We start from the raw sequence: 20,260 nt of genomic DNA on the forward strand, positions 1-20,260 counted from the left end.
AAGCAAAGAGAGAATGTGTGTGTGTGTGTGTGTATGTGTGTGTGTGCACCCGCGTGTGTGTGTACATGTGCAACACTGATTCCTTTATACCCCTAGGATTACATTATATTATACCCCTAGTATCATAATAAATAGTTCCCTTGGAGTTTTAGCTAACAGCTTGGCTGCTTCTGCTGTTACAGGATGTCTTGGGGGCTTGTGCAGCAGAGAATGGGACAAAAGAGAAAAAACAAGAAATTCCACCTATTCTCTCTGAAATATAAAGGTCCTCTTTCCCACTCCTTGAACAAAAATACATGAGTCCTATGGAGCCCTTTTTTTTCTGCATTAATTGTGCAGTTCCAGATTCTAGGTTGCTTCTGACTCCAGGACAGGGGGAATGACAGGAAACTTGCCACCAGCTGCTGGTACTTTAAGTTCTGGTTTCCCCCCAAGTCATCCGTGACCACATGCTCTCCAGAATCCTCAGACAAAATTGTACATTCTATGCAGAGTGTTAGGGCTGGTGGAGTGGCTCAAGTGGTAGAGTGCCTGCCTAGCAAGTGTGAGGCCCTGAGTTCAAACAGCAGTACCACTCAAAAAAAAAAAAAGTACTGTCTATCCAGAGTATTTAGTTATGTTCAGTGAGGAAAAGGGGATAACATATGTTTATTCTACTTTGTTTAACAAGATGTTTGCTTTTTCTCCTCTTGGCTTTCTTTTCCTTCCCATTGTCGCTTCTTCTTTTATCTGTTTTTATCATTAGTGCTTGTGGAACCAAGTGAAATGCCTATTTATGATTCATTGTGTTGGTACTACTGTTAACATCATATTGCCATATTGTTGCCAACATTTTTTTTTCAATTGTCTTAATAAGGATTATTTAACATAATTTTCTCTAATGAAATAGTACACAAAACCAAAAAACTCACCTCTTAATCTGCAAACAAAATCAAACAAAAAGCTCAAAATATTCCTAGATCTGAAAAGTAATATTGTCCTAGGTCTTATTCAAGAACATACAGTAATGAGATTACCTAAACTAAAAGAAAGTTATACTGGGTCTTCGGGATTCTGGAGATTCAGTGCCATGTGTTTCATATGAGTTTGTCTATCTTGGTTAAAATGTAGCTGTTGTTTGCCTTTCCATCTCTGCTTTGTTTTATATTTCAACATCTGGCTCGCATTGCTTATGTGTCTCATTGGCCTTTGAACTCACCCTTCTGGTCCTGTTGCTATCCCGCTGCATTCTGCCACTTGGCTGTTATGAGGATGATGATGGAATCAAGGTTCAAAAGAAAACGCAAAAGTCTCCCCATTCGGACCTATAAATGATGTAATGACCAACTACTCTTTGAAAGAATCTCTATTATTTACATGGAACTTCTTTTCAAATTTCAGTCAAATTTTTAAAAAATGTGGAATCTTAATAAGTTTTATACCTCACTTTTACTTTTAGTGATGATAAGTATTTTTGCCAAAACTACTCCAAACATTGAATGTATAATTACAATTCTGTTTAAGGAATTGATGGTCTAGGTGAGGGAAGGAAACTACACACACGAGGAAAAGAACAGTGCATGTCCATTCTGTAACTATGTAGTGAAGCCAATGCCAGGTGGTACAGGCTTTAAACTTTCCTTCAAGTCTTCAGGTGCAGAGATGGAATGGTGGTGGGTAGAAGAGGAATACTTCAGGCTGAGATGGGGCAATGTGATCTAGGGCTAGAATGAAAATAAGAAAAGCATGAATAGCAGAAGGTGAAGAAATAGGACTGGAACCAAAGTGTTTATTACTCTGAAAGGGAAAAAGAGGTGGAGTTCCAGTATTCAATTTCTAACTTTCCAGAAGAGTGGTAAACAGATTTGGATGGAATATGGCCCTGCAAGTTAGGAATTTTAAAAACACTAAATTATTGGATGGATGATAGTTAAATATTCCCACTTGCCTTTAGATTGACCTGGTCCTCCTCCCACTAGCTGAGTGACCTCAAGAATGCCAGTAATCTCTCAAAGACTCTGTTTCCTCTCATAGGCAATTACATGTATCTCATAGGTTCGTTGTGAAGATTAAAGTGTCAAGTATTCAGGTCAGTGGCTGGCATGATGTAAGCGCTCAATAAATGGTTCTGCTGCAGCTGCTGCTTCTTTTCTTCTTCTTTCTCATGGAAACCCTGAAGTGTTTGAAGATGGGCTTTCTCACTCAGCTCCACAGAAATTTGTTCAGGAAATGTTTCCCAACTAGGGAATTTTTGTCATTGTTATTAATTACCACTCAGATAACTTAATGTTCCAAATAGTCTCATAAAAAATGTATTTAAATTTTAATACCTTTCCTGACACATGGTAGGTGCCACAACAAAATATGAATAAGAATAATATAATTTAAATAGCATACTAGAGAGTAAGATGGTGGAATAGAAGCTTCCACTGGGTGATTCTGTAATAAGAATAGTCAGGGTAACAAAGGACAGACTTTATTCCACAAAGACAAAGAGAGAAAGTGCATTAATAACTATGAAAGAGGCAATAGGACAGCTGAAAAGCCACAGAAAAACAGAAAGGAAACCTAGAGAGAAGTAGGAAATAGCATTCAGCACTCACCCTGGCTCCCTGGGGTGGTGTGTGTGTGTGTGTCGGGGGAGACAATGGGAGTCAAATTACAATCTTAAGGTAAACCAGGTGGCCCTGGTGACAGAAAGCTAGTCCTAGCCACAGGACAAAATGAAAATTCTCACAAATCTCAAATCTAGTGTGGGGATTTGATGAAACCCACTATATCACAGATTGACATTGGGAAAGAAATCCAGTTTGTCACTTCTCATATCTCAGAGCACTATAGCAGGGCACCATCTTGAGAGAGGTTCTGTTGTCTGAGACTGAGCTGCCCTAGGGACCTGAAAATAAGAAACAATTGAAACTCAAGTAGTCTGGGGATACCTCCCTTATAGTGTTTGGGTGGATTAGAGTCAGGAGAGGCTATTGTGGGAAGCTCAAATCTGCAGAGAAGTCTGGACAGCAGGAAACCTAGGCTCAGGGTGGTGAGGAAGGCAGTGGTTCAACTCTCTGTGGCAATATGTGAGCACCATGACCTGAATAGAGAATGAGAGACTCAAGCCCAACACTTGAAGCTACCTCCTTGATGAGTATGGTTGCTGGTGAGTAGGGTCCAAACCTTTTCCCAGCTTCCTTCTTCCTGCAGGATGATTTACTACTGGGAAAGAGCAGAAAGCATTAATACTGGCAGGTAGGCAGATTGACATGTGGGTCTCCCACTTCATAGAGAATTTCAGTGCTCTGCTTGTCCCCTTACTCTCCTACATTCTTGGAGGGAAACCCTAGGCTAAGACATTTGCTCCCCCTGGGGAACAAACTGAGGTCCTGGAGTAAGAGGGAAGTTGCCCTACTCACAGGATGCAAAGCTCGCTGGGGTCACCAGCACCTCCAATATGCAAAGAAGGATAGCTCATAAAGAGAATGCAGCCTGGATGCTGACAACTGATATTTATGTAGTCAGGCCCTCATCCTACATATAGCACCAGCTTGACATAGGTGTTGCTATTGTGATAGTTTGAGTAGTACTGGAGATAATTCATTCAAGAGAAGACTACTCCCTAAGAAATCAACCAAATAAAATTGTAAGAGATATCCATCCCAATGCATGCACAAATCACAACCTAGAAACACAAGAAATATAAAAATGCAAGGCAATATGACTGCTCCAAAAGCTTTTAACCCCTCAATAGCTGAATCCAGAGACTGAAATGGTTGAAATGAAGACAAAGAATTCAAGTCTACTTATAAAAATGATCAATGATCTCAAAGTGGTTTGAAACAAACAATTAAGTAAGGGGTCAATTCAAGATCTGGATGAGAAAGCCAGCAACATGGATGAGAAATTCAGCAAGGATGGTGAGATTCTGGGGGGAAAAAACCCAGAAATGTGGGAAATAAAAAATTCAATAAAAATCACATTGGAAATCATAGCTAATAGACTGGATCAAGCAGAAGAAAGAATATCAGGAACTGAAGACAAAATTAAGGAACTACTAAATACAGACAGCAATAAAGAAAAAATAATAAATAAGCATGACCAGAACTTTCAAGAACTATGGGACTCGGTCAAGAAATCAAACCTAAGAATCCATGGGGTAGAAGAAGGAGATGAAATACAAATCTACTCAAGGAAATTTAGCAGAAAATTCCCCAAATCTAGAGAAAGGTATAGGCATAAAAATAGGACAGGCATGTAGAACCACACATAGGTACGACTAGAAAAGAACCTGTTCACATCAACTTATTGTCAAAATGTTGAGACTACAGAACAAAGGAAGAATACTGAAAGCTGCAAAAGAAAAACATCAACTTATACATAAAAAATAAACCCAGCAGAATTTACATCAGATCTCTCAGAAGAAACTTTAAAAGCCAGCAATCATGGAATGATACATTACAAGCTATGAAATTAAATAACTGGAAAACAAGATTACTATATCCAGCAAAGTTATCCTTTAATACTAATGGAGAAATACAGACTCTCCAAAAAAAATCAAACCCAACATCCTCCCCCCACAAATAAAGCAATTCGGTTCAGTTAGATCCCGGCAGCAGGTGCAGCAGCTCTGTTCTTCTCTGGATCTCTTTGCCATCTCTTTTTTGCTTCCGGAAACACAGCCTCTGGTGTGGCTGTCTCTGATGGCTTCATCAAGATGTTCAATAACATGAAGGTGCATGAATCCTTCATGCCAGAGGAAGTGAAGAAACTCATGAAGGCAATGCTGTTTTGCCTGAGTGAGGACAAGAAAAGCATCATCCTGGAGGAGGGCAAGGAGATCCTGGTAGGTGATGTGGGCCAGACTGTGGATGACCTCTATGCCACATTTACCAAGATGCTGCCAGACAAGGACTGTTGATATGTCCTCCATGATGAAACCTTCGAGACCAAGAAGAGCAAGAAGGAGGACCTGTTATTCTTCTTCTAGGTCCGTGAGTGTGCACCCCTTAAGAGCAAAATGATCTATGCCAGCTCTAAGGATGCCATCAAGAAGCTGACAGGGATCAGGCATGAATTACAAGCAAACTGCTATGAAGAGGTCAAGGACCATTGCACCTTGTCAAAGAAGCTGGGGGGCAGAGCTGTAATCTCCCTGGAGGGCAAGCCTTTGTGAGTCCCCGCCAGCCCCCTGCCTGGAGCATAGGAGGCCCCAGACCTGCCCTTGGAGATTGCAGGCTCCCCCCTTCTTGCCAAACCTGAAGGGCTGGGGGGATCCCAGCAAGGGGAGGGGGGAAATTCCTTCACCCCAGTTGCCAAACAAGGAAATTCCTTGGACCTTTCTCTTCACTCCATCCCTGACAGTTCTGGCCTTCCCAAACCACTTTTGATCTTCTGATTCCTTTTGGGTTTAAGCAGATCAAGTCCTCCTCAGGTACCCAGTTTTGGGGGGGGGCTGTATTTTTTTTAACACTACCCCTACTCCCCACCTGTTCCTTCCCAATCCACCTGCCAACTTCTAACCACAATAGTGACTCTGTGCTTGTCTGTTTAGTTCTGTGTATAAATGGAATATTTGTAGAGATGAACCTTCCTTGCACCCCCTGGTTCCCCTCCTTTTTTTCCTGGTCTTTGGATGTTCATTGAAGCAGAGCCAGTAAGAGACCTTCAGTTTTAAAAAAAAAAACAACAGCAATAAAAAGGCTCTTTACCAGAGGGGAAAACAAAGCAATTCATGACCGCTAAGCCAGCACTGCAGAAGATAGTTCAAAGAATCTTACACACAAATGAGGGAGAAAGACAGTCACAAACACAAGAGGACAGAAAAGAATAAATTTCAGGAGAGGAATCGATAAACAAATGAGAAAAATAATGAAATATGTTCAACTCAGTAAACCAGCAAACTCCCAAGAGAAATAAGGGAGGAAAAAAAAGAGAAAGTAGTACTCAAACCAACAGAAGTGGTAGGGTAGTGGGAAATGAGAGCACAGTGAAATTACAGGAATCAGCAAACACCTGTCACTATAGCTCTAAATGTAAATGATCTAAATGCTCCAATTAAAAGATGCAGAGTGGCTGATTTTATTAAGAAATAAGATCCAAACTATTTGTTGTTTACAAGAGACATACCTCACTAGCAATGACACATACAGATTGAAAATGAAATGATGGAAAATGACATACCAAGCAAGTAAAAACCAAAAGCAAGCAGGTTTTGGTTTTCAACAAAGTATATTTCAAGCCAATATTAGTTAGGAATGATAAAGAAGATGACTACATATTAATAAAGGGATAAGTTATATTAAGTTATATGGACAAAATGTTAATGTACCCAATTTCATAAAACAAACACTGTTGGACCCAAAGGGACAGACAGGTCCATGTACAATAATAGTGGGGGATTTAAATACCCCATTCATTAGTAGGTAGATTATCCAGCCAAAAAAATCAACAAAGAAATTTCAAAGTTAAATTGTAGTATACAGCAAATGGATTTAACAGACATTTACAAAATATCCCACCCAACATATTTAGAATACACATTCTTTTCAGCAGCCCATGGAACTTTCTTCAAAACAGATCACATTTTTAGGCCATAAAACAAGTCTTAACAAGTATAAGAAAATTGAAATACTTTATGGCATCAGATCATAACTGAATAAAATTAGACATCAATAGCAAGAGAAACTAAAGATACTCTACAAACACATGGAGATTGAATAATACACTTCTGAATGATCAGAGGGTCATTGAGGAAATAAGGGAGAAAATTAAAAATTGACCAAAAGAAAGTGAAAGATGACCTAAATTAATAAAATTAGAGATGAAAACAGTGATATTACAGTAGACACCAATAAAATTCAGAGGATCATTAAGGAATATTTTGAAAAATTTTATTGAAATAAACTGAAAAACCTGGAAGAAATGAATAATTTTCTATGCACATATAACCTACCAAAATTGAAACAAAAAGTTATAAATAACTTAAACAGATCTAAATGAGCTATGAGATTGAAGCAGTAAGAAAAAGTCTCCCAACAAATCAGAGCTCAGGACCACTGCTGCATTCTTCCAGACTTTTAAGGGAAAAAGTACCAACATTCCTCAAACTATCCCATAAATTAGAAAAGGTAGGAATACTACCAAACTCATTCTATTAAGCCAGTATTACCCTGATACCAAAACCAGATAGGGATGCAACAAAAAAGGAAGCTATAGACCAAATGCCTTGACAATATAAATGCAAAAACTCTCAATAAAATACTTGCAAACTGAATTCAATAACCTTTTAAAAAGATCATACACCATGATCAAGTTGGATTCATTTCAGAGATGCAAGTATGCTTCATCAACATATGTAAATCAATAAATGTAATACAGCACATAAACAGAATAAAGGACAAAAAATAACATGATCATCTCAATTGATGCAGAAAAGGCATTTGATGAAATTTAACATCCCTTCAAAAGAGCTCTGAGGAAACTAGGAGTAGAAAGAACATATTTCAACATACTAAGGGCTATATGTGAAAAACCTATAGCCAACAGTATATTGAATGGGGAAAAAATTAAAGGTATTTCCTCTGAAGTTAAGAATGAGACATGGGTGTCCACTCACTCCACTCTATTCAATCTAGTACTTGAGTTCTTAGCTAGAGAGAGAAAGAGAAAGCAACGAGGAAAAAAGGCATACAAATAGGAAAGGAAGTCAAATTTCCCATTTGCAGATGATACGATTTTATGCTTGAAAGATCTCACCAGAAAACTATCATATCTGATAAATATTTTAGCAAAGTAGCAGGATACAAAATCAACATTCAAAAATCAGTAACTTTTCTGTATACCAATAACAAACATTCTGAAAAGAAATTGGGAAAGTAATTCCATTTTCAGTAGCCCCAACAAAAATAAAATACTTAGGAATGAACTTAACTAAGGTGGTGAAAGACCTCTATAATGAAAAGTATAGAAGACTAAAGAAAGGAATTAAAGATATTCAAAGATGGAAAGCCCTCTCCTATGTTCAAAGATTGGCAGAATTCATATTGTGGAAATGGGTATATTAGAGAAAGTGATCTATAGATTAAATGCAATCCCCATCAAAATCCCAGTGACATTCTTCACAGAAATAGAAAAAAATCTGAAAATTATATGGAAGCATAAAAGACCTAGAATAGACAAAGCAATCTTGAGCAAAAAGAAATATTACAATACCTGACTTTATACTGCAAGGTCATGGTAAGAAAAACAGTATGATATTGACACAAAAACAGACCTATAGACCAATGGAATAAAAAAGAGGACCCAGAAATAAGCCTGTGCAGCTATAAACCACCTGAGTCTTAACAGAGGTGCCAAAAACATGTAGCCTCTTCATCAAATTTTCCTGGGAAAACTGCATATCTACATGTAGAAGACTGAAACTAGATTCCTATCCCTTAAAAGCCAAGTCAGAGTTGGGTGCCAGTGGTTCATGTCTGTAATCCTTGCTACTCAGGAGTCGGAGATCAGGAGGATCACAATTGAAAGTCAGCCCAGGCAAGTAGTTTGTGAGACCCTATCTTCAAAACACCCAACACAAAACAGGACTGGTGGAGTGGCTCAAGCGGTAAAGCGCTTGTCTAGCAAACATGAGACCCTGAGTTCAAATCCCAGTACCACCAAGAAAAGAGAAAAGGCCAATTCAAGGTGGATCAAAGACATCAGTGTAAAACCTGAAACTTTGAAACAACTACAGAAAAACATAGGGAAAAACTTCAAGATACAGGTTTAAGCAAGGACTTTCTGAATAGGACTCCAATAGGTCAGGAAAGAATTGACGAACAAGAGGGCATCAAACAAAAAAGCTTCTGCACAGCAAAGGAAACAATTATCAGAGGAAAGAGGCAATCTACAGAATGGAAGAAAAGTCCTTCTCAGATATTCATCTGACAAAGGATCAATACCCAAAATATAGAGAGCTCAAAAACACCAAAAGAACAAATAATCCAATTAATGAATTGGCAAATGAGCAGTTTTCAAAAGAAGTATAAGTGGCTAATACACACAAGAACTGTTCAATACCCTTAACCATAAAGGATAAGCAAATTGAAACATCACAGAGATTCTGCTTTACCCTAGCCAGAATGGCTGCCATCGAGAAAACAAATGACAAATGCTGGTGAAGAGGTGGGGAAAAGGAATCCTCTTATTCTATTGGTGGGAATGTAAAGCAGCCCACTCACTATGAAGATCAGTATGGAGATCCCTCAAAAAAAAAAAAGAAAAAAGGGACCAGCCATATGATCCTATTATATCACTCGAGCATATACCTGAGGGAATGCAAGTCAGCACATAATACAGACACCTGTGCACCCATGTTTATCACAGCAGTATTCATAACAACCAAGCTATGAAATCAGCCTAGTTACCCATCAAAAGATGAATGTATAAAGAAAATATTATGCACCCATAAAAAAATTAATTTATATCTATTGAAGGAAAATAAATCAAACTAGAGATCATTATGTTAGGTGAAATAAGCCAGACTCAGAAAGACAAATACTATCACATGTTTTCTCTGTATGGAGAATCTAGAGCTAAAGAAAAACAACCCCCCCCCCCAAAAAACAAACCTGAACATGAAAAGGGGATTATTTGTGTATGGGGGGAACCAGCAGGAGGTGAGAGGGGTAAAAGAGAAACCCATTTTTAAAAAAGTGGCAAGAAAGATTTTTTAAAAGGGGTTCGGGGAGGGAGGGAGGATAAGAAAGAGTAATGGTGGGGAGTGAAAATGACCAAAGTTTTTATATGCATATATGGAAATTTCTCACATTGTGTAATTAAATATTCTCACATTGTACAATTAATATGTGCTAATAAAAATAAATAAAGAGTATATTAATGAGATAAGTAATTAGAGGTACCCAAATTATGGATGTGAACACTGAACCAAGACTATAGGCTAATGATGGAGTGTTCTGTTCTTCCAGTCTGACTGGTCATCTTTAAATCCCCTACTTATTGCTCATGAACTTTCCCTTCCATGGAAATGCCTAAGATTACTTGGTTTCCACATAAGAATTTTGCAATATTCAACTATCCCAAAATCTTTGGATCACACTATTCCAAAACCTCATAAGGAAATTAAATATTTGGATTCAGAAGTGCATTCTTCCATAGAAAACTTGATTTAAGTAATAATTCAGTTCTAAGATGAGGCCCAGTAACTGAATCCAGTGACAAGTGAAATATTTTAGTTTGAAAATGCAGTTTATAAAACCAGATGCAATATTGATTTTTAACCAAAATAGGAAAATAAGGCTTTTGGACCTTTGCTGTGCTGCTCTGTGGTGTGTGAATCATTTTACCTCTTCATTTCTCAATTTCTTCATCTGTAAAATGAAAGTGTAGGAAAGGCATAGTAAAAGCATGTTTTATTTTAAAGCCCTTTCCATTCCTATAGCCAGTGAAAGGAACAGAAACAAGTTAAGTAGAGATGGAAACTCTCTATGCTGAAACTAGGGAAAGCTCTAACGTCATGCTACAAACTCATCCACATCATCCACAAGAATCATCATCCAGAAACAACATCACTTAAAATAACCTAAAAGAGAAGCTAGGTTCTAATGCAGGAATCTCTTGCTTCTAGGTACAATGCAAACTAGAAATGAGATCTAGGCTTCTCTAATTCTACTTTAGAGAAACGAGGGCTTCTAAGGATGGGCAGGCTTCAGGAAAGACAGCAAACCCCCTACTTTGAAACATTTCCCTGCTCACCATCTCTGCAAGGCAATGGCATGTCCAGAAGTTCTACTTAGGAGGGATTAGAGGGTGCAGATAGGCTGGAAGAAGGGCCTTTAAAGTATTTCTGCAAACTACTTTAAGACTGAGGGATCTTAATCAAAGAACTAAGGAGGCAACACTGATGAAATTATGGGGTCAGCAACCCTCTCGAACTCCTTGCCTCTGACATCAATAGAACTGCTGAGACTGGGTGAAGAAGTTTTCAGTAAAAGATAATTTTTCTTTCTTTCTTTTTAGGAATGATTGGAGGGCAGTCAGTGAATAAACACCAAAAAATTTTGGAAATGCCAGTGAAGCCCCAAACCTTGAGTGGTTGACAGCTGTGAAGTCCTTTGTGTCCCTAGCATGATGGGGACAGATGCATAGAAGTCCAGTAATTAATGCTTCTCATGGTAAGGGGAATGACACCTGCCCAACTGTAGAAGGAGCCTGCCTTAGCTACCAACACAGGCTTTCTTTTATGAATAAAAGCAGAGACAAATCCCTAGACTGTGAGAAAAAGGAAGAATCAAAAAGGAGTCCTAACTAGGCAATCACCAAAATGGCTCCCTATGAAGTAAATTGCACATGGCAAACATCTGAGAACTATAAATAAAATGACTGGAGTCTAAATTATCACTCACTCACTCTGTTTTTTTGTAGTCCTGGGGATTGAACCCAAGTCTTTGCACATACTGGGCAAGCACTTCACTACTAAGTTACATCCCCCAGTCTTTTTTATTTTATTTGAGTCAGGGTCTCACTATGTAGCCCATGCTTGTTTTGAACTTGTTATCCTCCTACATTAGCTTTCTGAGTAGCTGGAATTACAGATGTGCACCATCTTGCTGGGCTTCAATTTTTTTTGTGATACTATGGATTGAGCCCAGGGCCCCATACTTGCCAGGCAAGCACTGTAAACTTGAGCCATGCCCCCAGCCTTTAAAAATTTTTTTAAATTTCATTTTTGACACAGAGTTTTGCTAACTCTCCCTGGGCTGGCCTCAAACTCTGAATCCTACTGCCTCCATCTTCTAAGTAGCTATAATTACAGGCATGCACTACCATGCCTGGCTTCTAAATTATCTCTTAATTGCCTCCCAAATACAGTATCCTAAGAGTCAATGGATAACACAACTCTATCATGAATTTGGGTGTTTGTACTAATAGCAATTTGTGTGGGAAAGAATGAAGATGGTAAATGATGGTATCATGATTATACTGGGGGAAGGGGGTGGCTTTCAAATACTTTGGATTCAAGCTTTGTGTTATCACTGATTTCACTCCCACTCTGAAGTTTTATCTACAGATAGGTCAGGAGTATGAACTTCAGGGTGGGTAGGGACATTTACAGAATTCTTTGAATTTGCAAATGTAAGGAGAATTTTCTGAGAGTGAGACAAGATTTGGAATCAAGGAGAAAGATGACTTATAAATGTGGTGTAGGGACTAAGGATATGGCCTAAAATACACCAGGTCCTTGGTTCAACCTCCAGCACTGCAAAAAGTAATAACAACAACAATAGTGTGCTGTAGTCAGTGGCCTATCCTTTGCCTCCAAGAGGATCTTTTGCTAAAGCTAATACCTGGTTTTTCCAAGATGGTGACTAGAGGGAGGAATCAGATAGCATGTGTTCCTTAAAGTACAAATTTTCCTGAGACACTGGAGATATACCAGACAAGAAAAACTACCAAGAAGAGGCAAAACTTCAACACCTCTGCACCCCCAGCCCACACATAGCTCCCCACATCATGGTGTAAGGAGAAACCAGGAGGGCTCCCACGCTGCCAGGCACCGGCTCCTAACCTGCTTGGCAGACCCACAGAACTACTACTCAAACACCAACTGGATGCTGAAGAAGTAACACCAGAAACAGAACTATTAAGGCTGAAACACTATTGCACTTGAACCTGGGGTTTTTTTGTTTGTTTTCCTCTTTCTCTATCTCTCTAATGCCTGTTTAGCTCACTGCTGATTAGTACACTATCTCTCCCTGTTTATTTCTTTGGCTCTGTATCTTTTTTCCTTCTCCTTTCTTTTTTCCTTACCTTCTTTGCTTTCTTTCTTCTCTTACCCTTCCACCCTAGATACCATCATTTTTACTATTACTAGCTAGACAATACTAAATTGCACACAGTGCAAGGACAGTAACAGCAGCAAGTGGAATGATGGGAAGATGGAAAAAAGATGGAAACCATTTTTCCCCCCAATAATAAATTAGTACAGGAACCAGGGGAAATGAAAAAAACAGATGCCCAGATCCAGACTCCAATGAAACAAAGATAAATTATGACAAAGAATTCAACGAAGCCCACAAGAACATTCTGAAAGAAGAAATCCTGCAAATAATCAACGAGAACTTTATAGAGATGATCCTTGATATGGTCAACCAAAATGTACAGGAGACACTCAAGAAATACCAAGACAACAAAAATAGAGAATTTGAGAAAGCACAAGAACAAATAAAAGAAACTATAGAAGCACTGTATAAACACCAAAGTGAAATAAAGAACACCATAAATAGGGAGATAAATGAACTCAGGACGAAAATAGACAATATTAAAAAGGAAGTGACCCAGGATATGGAAAACCTCAGAAAAAAGAATGAGACAGAAATGCAAAACAAAATGGAAGGCCAATCCAGCAGACTAGAACAAGCAGAAGACAGAATCTTAGAACTCAAAGATGAAATGGTAATTAAAGGAAAACTGAAGAACTACTAGTTAGACAACTTAAGACCTGTGAAAGGAACATGCAAGAATTCAACGACTCCATCAAAAGACCAAACCTGAGAATCATGGGCATTGAAGAAGAAGAGGTACAAACAAGAGGGATTCACAATATATTTAACAAAATAATAACAGAAAATTTCCCAAATCTAGAGAAAACCATGCCCATTCAGGTACAGGAAACTTCCAGGACACCAAACAGACTTGATCAAAATAGAACTACCCCATGACATATTATCATTAAAACAACAAACACAGAGTATAGAGAAAGAATATTGAGGGCTATAAGAGAAAAAAAAAACAAGTAACTTACAAAGGTTAACCCATCAAAATCACAGCAGATTTCTCAACAGAAACATTAAAAGCAAGAAGAGCATAGGGTCAGGTCTTCCAGGCACTGAATGAAAATAACTTCAACCCTAGGATACTCTACCCAGCAAAACGATCATTCAAAATAGATGGAGCAATAAAAGTCTTCCATGATAAGCAGAAACTAAAACAATATATGACCACAAAGTCACCTCTACAAAAGATTCTTCAAGGGATTCTACACACAGAAAGTGAAAGCCAACAAAACCATGAAAGGACAGGCAGTACCAAACCACAGGAGAAGAAAAGGCAAGAGAGTAGAGTAACATCAATTTAGCTATACACAATGAAACCCTTAAACAACTGAGACAACTAAATGACAGGAATCACCACATACCTATCAATACTAATACTCAATGTTAACGGACTTAATTCCCCCATCAGAAGACACCATTTCACAAACTGGATTAAAAAAGAAGATCCAACAATTTGTTGCTTATAGGAGACGCATCTCATTGATAAAAATAAGCATAAGCTTAGGGTGAAAGCCTGGAAGAAGATTTACCAAGCCAATGGTCCCCCAAAACAAGCAGGAGTAGCAATACTTATCTCAGACAGAGTAGACTTCAAACCTACACTGATAAAACGAGACAAAGAAGGAATTTCCATACTAATGAAAGGGGAAAGAGATCAAAAGGAAATAACAATTATCAACCTATATGCACCCAATGTCAACGCACCCAATTTCATCAAACATACCCCAAAGGACCTAAAAACATATATAAACTCCAACACAGTGGTAGTGGGAGACTTTAATACCCTCTTATCACCAATAGATAGGTTATCAAAACAAAAAATTAATAAAGAAATCCTAGACCTAAAACATACCATAGGGCAAATGGACCTAGTTGATGTCTTTAGACCATTTCATCCAACTTCTACACAATATACATTTTTCTCAGCAGCCTATGGAACCTTCTCCCAAATTGATCATATCCTAGGGCACAAAGCAAGTCTCAGCAAATATAAGAAAATAGAAATAATACCATGCATTCTATCTGATCACAATGCATTAAAACTAGAACTCAACAACAAAAATAATAACAAAAAACATGCGAGCAGCTGGAAACTGAACAACACATTGCTCAATGACCAATGGGTCATTGATGAAATAAAAGAGGAAATTAAAAAGTTCCTGGAAGTCAATGAAAATGAAAACACAACCTACCGGAACCTATGGGACACAGCTAAGGCAGTCCTGAGAGGAAAGTTTATAGCCATGAGTGCATATATTAAAAAGTGTGAAAGATCCCAAATCAATGACCTAATGTTACATCTCAAACTCCTAGAAAAACAAGAACAAGCAAATCCCAAAACAAATAGAGGGAGAGAAATAATAAAAATAAGAGCTGAAATCAATGAAATAGAAACCAAAAAAACCATACAAAGAATTAATGAAACAAAAAGTTGGTTCTTTGAAAAAATAAACAAGATCGACAGACCCCTGGCAAACCTGACTAAAATGAGGAGAGAAAAAAACCCAAATTAGTAGAATCAGGAATGCAAAAGGGGAGATAATAACAAACACCATGGAAGTCCAGGAAATCATCAGAGACTACTTTGAGAACCTATATTCAAATAAATTAGAAAATCTTAAAGAAATGGACAGATTTCTAGATACATATGGTCATCCAAAACTGAGCCAAGAGGAAATCAATCACCTGAATAGCTCTATAACACAAAATGAAATTGAAGCAGCAATCAAGAGTCTCCCCAAAAAGAAAAGTCCAGGACCTGATAGATTCTCTGCTGAATTCTATCAGACCTTTAAAGAAGAACTGATACCAACCCTCCTTAAACTGTTCCATGAAATAGAAAGAGAAGGAAAACTGCCTAATACATTTTATGAAGCCAGTATTACACTCATCCCAAAACCAAGCAAAGACACCTACAAAGAGGAGAACTATAGGCCAATCTCCTTAATGAACTTTGATGCAAAAATTTTCAATAAAATAATGGCAAGCCGAATCCAACAACACATCAAAAAGATCATTCACCACGACCAAGTTGGCTCCATCCCAGGAATGCAGGGGTGGTTCAACATACGCAAATCAGTAAATGTAATATAGCACATTAACAGAAGCAAAGACAAAAGCCACTTGATCATCTCAATAGATGCAGAAAAAGCCTTTGATAACATCCAATACCATTTCATGATAAAAGCTCTAGGAAAAGTAGGAATAGAAGGAATGTACCTCAAAATTATAAAAGCTGTATATGACAAACCTATAGCCAACATTATACTTAATGGGGAAAAACTGAAACCATTCCCTCTAAAATCAGGAATGAGACAAGGATGCCCACTATCTCCACTCCTATTCAACATAGTACGGGAATTCCTAGCCAGAGCAATTAGGCAAGAAGAAGGAATAAAAGGAATACAAATAGGTAAAGAAACTGTCAAAATATTCTTATTTGCAGACAATATGATCCTATACCTTAAAGACCCAAAAAACTCTACCCCAAAACTCCTAGACATCATCAACGGCTAAAGCAAGGTGGCAGGATACAAAATCAACTTACAAAAAATATTGGCTTTTCTATACACTAACAATGAACAAAATGAGAAAGAATATATGAAAACAATTCCATTTACAATAGCTTCAAAAAAATCAAATACCTAGGAATAAACTTAACAAAAGATGTGAATGACTTCTATAAGGAAATCTATAAACCCTTGAAGAAAGAGATTGAGGAAGACTACAGAAGGTGGAGAGATCTCCCATGTTCATGGATAGGTAGAATCAACATAGTAAAAATGTCTATACTACCAAAAGCAATCTACATGTTTAATGCAATTCCCATCAAAATCCCAATGACATTCATCAAAAAGATTGAAAAATCTACCCTAAAATTCATTTGGAAACACAAGAGACCACAAATAGCCAAGGCAATACTCAGCAAAAAGAACAATGCTGGAGGTATCACAACACCCAACTTCAAATTATATTACAAAGCAATAGCAATAAAAACAGCATGGTACTGGCACAAAAACAGACATGAAGACCAGTGGAACAGAATAGAGGACCCAGATATGAATCCATACAACTATATCCAACTTATTTTTGACAAAGGCGCTAAAAATATACGATGGAGAAAAGACAGCCTCTTCAACAAAAACTGTTGGGAAAACTGGTTAGCAGTCTGCAAAAAACTGAAATTAGATCTATGTTTATCACCCTGTGCTAAACACAAAATGGATCAAGGATCTTAACATCAGACCCCAAACTCTAACGTTTATATAGGAAAGAGTAGGAAATACCTTGGAAATAATAGGTATAGGAAAGAACTTTCTCAATGGAACCCCAGCAGCTTAGCAACTAAGAGAAAGCATAGACAAATGGGACCTTATAAAACTAAAAAGATTCTTCTCAACAAAAGAAATGGTCTCTAAACTGAAGAGACCACCCACTGAGTGGGAGAAAATATTTGTCAGCTACACATCAGACAAAAGACTGGTAACCAGAATATACAGGGAACTCAAAAATCTAAACTCTCCCAAAATTAATGAACCAATAAAGAAATGGGCAAGTGAACTTAACAGAACTTTCTCAAAAGAAGAAATTCAAATGGCCAAAAAACACATGAAAAAATGCTCACCATCTCTAGCCATAAAGGAAATGCAAATCAAAACTACACTTAGATTCCACCTCACCCCTGTTAGAATAGCCATCATTAAAAACACCAACAACAACAGGTGTTGGCGAGGATGCGGAGAAAAAGGAACCCTTATACACTGCTGGTGGGAATGTAAACTAGTACAACCACTCTGGAAAAAAATTTGCAGGCTTCTTAAAAATCTAAACATAGACCTGCCATTTGATCCAGCAATACCACTCTTGGGGATATATCCAAAGAAATGGGACACAGATTACTCCAGAGGCACCTGCACACCCATGTTTATTGCGGCACTATTCACAATAGCCAAGTTATGGAAACAGCCAAGATGCCCCATTACTGACGAATGGATTAAGAAAATGTGGTATTTATACACAATGGAATTTTATGCAGCCATGAAGAAGAATGAAATCTTATCATTCGTAAGCAAATGGATAGAACTGGAGAACATCATCCTGAGCGAGGTTAGCCAGGCCCAGAAGACCAAAAATCATATGTTCTCCCTCATATGCATGCTTTCGGTCAAGGGCAAACACAACAAGCGGATAGGACTTTGATTGTATGATAAGGTGAGTGCACACAAGGGAGGTATGAGGATAGGTAGGTAACCCAAAAAAAAAAAAAGATAGCATTTGATGTCTTCAATGCAAAGGAACTAATGCAAAAACTTTAAAGCAACAGAGGCTAATAGGAGAAGGGGACTAGGAACTAGAGAAAAGGTTAGTTCAAGAAGAATTAATTTAGGAAGTAACACATATGTACATGGAAGCAAAACTAAGAATCTCCCTATATAGCTATCCTTACCTCAACTAGCAAAAGCCCCTGGCCCTCCTTATTATTGCTTATACTTTCTCTTCAACAAAATTAGAGATAAGGGCAAAACAGTTTCTGCTTGGAAGCAAGGGGTGAGGGGAAAGGGAGGGCATGGGGGGGGAAGGGGGGAGTAATGACCCAAACATTGTAAGCACATATGAATAAAGGAAATTAAAAAAAAAAAAAGCTAGTAGCTGATCAAAATGGCCAAGAGATGTAAAGGTTCTTGAGGACTCCTCCAGATCTGGGGGTGCCCACAGCCCTCAGTACATTGCATATCTCTCTCCCTGGTCCCTTTTCCAGAGTGCCACTACCATCCCCTCCCACAGCTTGTCCTGGAGGAGATGGAGTGATTGAGAAGATGATGCCACCTGTGTGAAAGTCCTCACTGAGCTTGGTGCAGAGCTGTCCAATGAGAAGGGCAACCTGCTCTCCGTAGCCTGTAAGAACATCATTGGGCTGAAGGTACACCTGGAGGGTTGTTTTGAGTATGAGCAGCAAACAGAAAACCAATACCTAACAAGAAGTTGCAGCTCATTAAAAGCATCAGATTAAGAGTCTGAACTGAGATCTATCTGTAATACCATCCTGCAATTATTGAGCAAGTATTTAATAGCCAAGCCAACTAATCCAGACACTTCTAAATCTAAAAATGGTGGGAGATTTCTTCCAGCACATTGGCTGCCCGTGGTGATGACTGAAAAATGATGGATAATTCCCACGGAGCTTCTCAAGCAGCATTCAATATAAGCAAGAAGCAAATTCAACATGCACAGCCAATCTGCCTGGGGCTGGTACTTAAAACTTTTCTATACTTTAGTATGAGAGCTTAATAATGCAGAGCTTGACTGCACAGTGACTAAAACTGCTTTTGATGAGGCCATCACTTGCAGAACTTGATACACTGACTGAAGACTCTACAAAGACACCTCCATCGGCTGGCAGAATGGATAAACTGGTAGAGCGCCTGCCTAGCAAGTGTGAGTTCAAACCCCAGTGCCGCCAAAAAAACAAAACTATAAAACAAAGATAGCACCCTCATCTTGGAGTTGCTCATAGAGACCACCTGACCCTGTGGCCACATGGAGAGGAATGTGAGGGACAAGAAAGTAAATGTATGCAGGTTGTCATTTTTTCTTCCTCTTCAAGAAACTTTTTGCACATCTTTTTCACATCTCCATTGTTTATTCATGTAGCAAAGATAGCCATCCATTTACGTGGAATCAACTGTTTATAGTCTTTAGGAAAACCCCATTTCTAGATTTATTTGTCTTAGCCTTCCTGCTGTACAATTAATGCAGTAGTAATTTTAATTAATTCTGAAGTATTAATATTTCATTTTATATAAATATAAATAATTTCCAAACACATATATGGAGTACTAAAAAATATATCTGGCATTTAAGTAAGCCAACTAATTCTGCAAGTGAATTCCTGTTTCATATTATTATGAAGATGTAATTAATTAAAATTCAAGAATGTTCTAGGCTCCTCTGCTTCCTGGCTGCCGTAAGATGAACAGCTTTCTTCCACCATACCCTTCCTCCATGATGGTTTTGCCTTACCATGGACCTAAAAGAAATGGAGCCAGCTGCGCTCTGAAACCTTAGGCCTCAGCCAGAGGTCAAACTTTCTTGTGTCCAGGGGGCTGGTGACCAGTGTTCCTAATGCCTGTCTCCTAGTTAGGACAGTTACTTATTTTCTGTGCTCCATTCTTGCCTCACAAGGACCTGCACGAACACTAATCTTCAGTCCCTACTCCTGGGACTGATCCTCTGATGCTCTTGTGACCTCCCCAGGTTTAGTTGCACTAACTTCTATTTCTGATCCTTGGGAGTTTCCTCTTTCTTACATGGGTGTGATAAAGACTCTTTTGGTTGTGTTTTACCCAGCATTCCATGCATGTGGAGAGGAGGGACCCAGTCTATATCAGATCCATTGATCAGAGGCCACTGGAAATCACAGATGCCCACATTCTTGCAAGGGCAAGACCTTC

The 20,260-nt window shown here is 38.4% G+C and overlaps 2 pseudogenes; both read left to right on the plus strand.

The window, feature by feature from the left end:
- The first annotated feature begins 6 nt into the window (after positions 1 to 6).
- Positions 7 to 10,986, plus strand: LOC141425801 (cofilin-1 pseudogene; annotated as a pseudogene).
- Positions 10,987 to 18,467: 7,481 nt separating this feature from the next.
- LOC141425955 (14-3-3 protein theta pseudogene) lies at positions 18,468 to 19,297 on the plus strand (annotated as a pseudogene).
- The last annotated feature ends 963 nt before the right edge of the window (positions 19,298 to 20,260 follow it).

This window comes from Castor canadensis, chromosome 8 (assembly GCF_047511655.1).
Source record: "Castor canadensis chromosome 8, mCasCan1.hap1v2, whole genome shotgun sequence".
NCBI lineage: Eukaryota > Metazoa > Chordata > Mammalia > Rodentia > Castoridae > Castor > Castor canadensis.